Raw genomic sequence first — 2153 nt, 5'->3', positions numbered from 1 at the left:
ACTCTGGAGGAGGAGATTGCAATTGTTACAAAAAACTAAGGCTAGGGAAGAGTCATCCACAATGAGGCAAGACAGGGGAGGGCCCTCGGAGCCGATAAAAAGTCAAACCCAGAGCCTCTTAGGTGGGTCCCCAATTTGGGGAATCTCTATTCAAGTGGGTGTGAATTGTTTGTTCTTATAAAAGTTTTCCCAGCCCAGTGTTTCTCCGTCTCCTTCACGCTTCTGGTTGTTCTCAGAGCTGTGTGTGAGCTCGTGCCTGTAACGGCACACAGGTCTGTAACTGCCCTTAGGCTGTGTAACTGCCAGCAGCTGGGATTCTAACTGTTACTTTGTGTCCAGAAGTCTGTGGCTCTCTGGCTTTTTCACTTGGCTGGCTGCAGTTTCATGGCTCTGACCTCAGATCTCTAGCTGTCTCACTGTCAGAGTACCTTACTTCCCAGTTGCCTCTCCTCTGTCTTTTCTGACTGAGCCTTTTTAAGAACTACACTTTTTTTTTTGTCTGACCCTTTGCTCCTGACCTAATGACCTCGGTGTTATCCTAGATGACCACTTCTCACCCAAGATCCCATAACATTTCGAAGCTGGATGAGATGGTAAGAACCTGGAGAGATGGCTTGGGTCATGAAGGATGCCAGTTCCGGGGAAGGCTTAGCTGGTGTTTTCTAGAGTAGCCAGTTTCTTACGATTGATGGGTGAGAGGCTGGAGATGAAAATGAGACTGGGCAGTGGTTCAAGAACAGGAAGAGCGAGTGTGGAATTGGCGAGCTGGGAGGAAATGACAGGAGATTTTTGTTGGTAAGCAGAGGATGAGGTCCAAGTTCATGCAGAAGTTTTTTTTTTTGTTGTTGTTTGTTTTCTGTTTTTTGTTTTTTATTAGAAATTTTCTTTATTTACATTTCAAATGTTATCCCCTCCATGTTTTTTATTAGAAATTTTCTTTATTTACATTTCAAATGTTATCCCCTTTCCTGGTTTCCCCTCCATGTTTTTTATTAGAAATTTTCTTTATTTACATTTCAAATGTTATCCCCTTTCCTGGTTTCCTCTCCAAACCCTCCATTCCCTCCCTCCTTGTTGTGGATAGCCCTGGGATTAAATTATATTTAATGTTCTGTTCTCCTCTGAGTGGCTACAAACTTGGAATGAGTCAGCACTCAGGTGATTCCCTGTAAACCTTCTTCCCACCTTAATTTGTAAAATAAAAGAGATCTGATGATTGGGCAGATAAAAGGGAAGGTGGTGTGGAAGGTGGGGAGAGAAGGAGGAGAAAATGGAAGAGGGAGAGGACACAGGAGGAGGAAGAAGAAGAAAAGCAGAACAGAAGAAGCACATGGCCTGGAGAAACCACAAGTTCTAAGGGGTCTCACAGATGTGGAAGATGGTAGTGTAGCGGTAATCTGCCCAATCTAGGTGCACAGCATGTATTTATATTAAATGAGTTGTGTTTTCATTGCTGGGGCATATTTGGGATGGAGAGAATTACCGCAACACCTCCTACCCCTGCTCACCATCCCACCCACTCCTGCTTCCTGACCCTGGCATTCCCCTACATTGGGGCATAGAGCCTTCACAGGACCAAGGACTTCTCCTCCCATTCATTGATGACTGACAAGACCATATGTGGCTGGAGCCATGGGTCCTTCCATATGTAGTCTTTGGTTGGTGATTTAGTCCCTGGGAGCTCTGGGGATACTGGTTAATTCATACTGTTGTTCCTCCTATGGGGCTGCAAACCCCTTCAGCTCCTTGGGTCCTTTCTCTAGTTCCTCCACTGTGGATCCTGTGCTCAGTCCAATGGTTGATTGAGAGCATCCATCTGTGTATTTGTCAGGCATTGGTGGAGCCCCTCAGGAGACAGCTATATCAGGCTCCTTTCAGCAAGCTCTTGTTGGCATCCACAGTGGTGTCTGGGTTTGGTGACTGTTGTATGGGATGGATCCCCAGGTGGGACAGTCTCTGGATGACCTTTCCTTCAGGGTCTGCTCCAAACTTTACCTCTGTATCTCCTCCCATGGGTATTTTGATCCCCCTTCTAAGAAAGACTGAAGTATCCACACTTTGGTCTTTCTTCTTCTTCTTCTTCTTCTTCTTCTTCTTCTTCTTCTTCTTCTTCTTCTTCTTCTTCTTCTTCTTCTTCTTCTTCTTCTTCTTCT

At 45.3% G+C, this 2153-nt stretch overlaps 1 long non-coding RNA gene across 1 annotated transcript in view; it reads left to right on the top strand.

Annotated features, from left to right (window-relative positions):
* The first annotated feature begins 331 nt into the window (after positions 1-331).
* The window catches only part of LOC110298638, a 23577-nt gene continuing 21755 nt past the window's right edge, over positions 332-2153 (top strand). The window contains exon 1 of the long non-coding RNA XR_002378390.1: positions 332-593. This is a non-coding gene — a long non-coding RNA (uncharacterized LOC110298638). The remainder of the gene's footprint in view (positions 594-2153) is intronic.

Source organism: Mus caroli, chromosome 7 (assembly GCF_900094665.2).
Source record: "Mus caroli chromosome 7, CAROLI_EIJ_v1.1, whole genome shotgun sequence".
Classification (NCBI taxonomy): domain Eukaryota; kingdom Metazoa; phylum Chordata; class Mammalia; order Rodentia; family Muridae; genus Mus; species Mus caroli.
The sequence above is the reverse complement of the archived record's forward strand: the minus strand, read 5'-3'. Positions and strand labels throughout refer to the sequence as shown.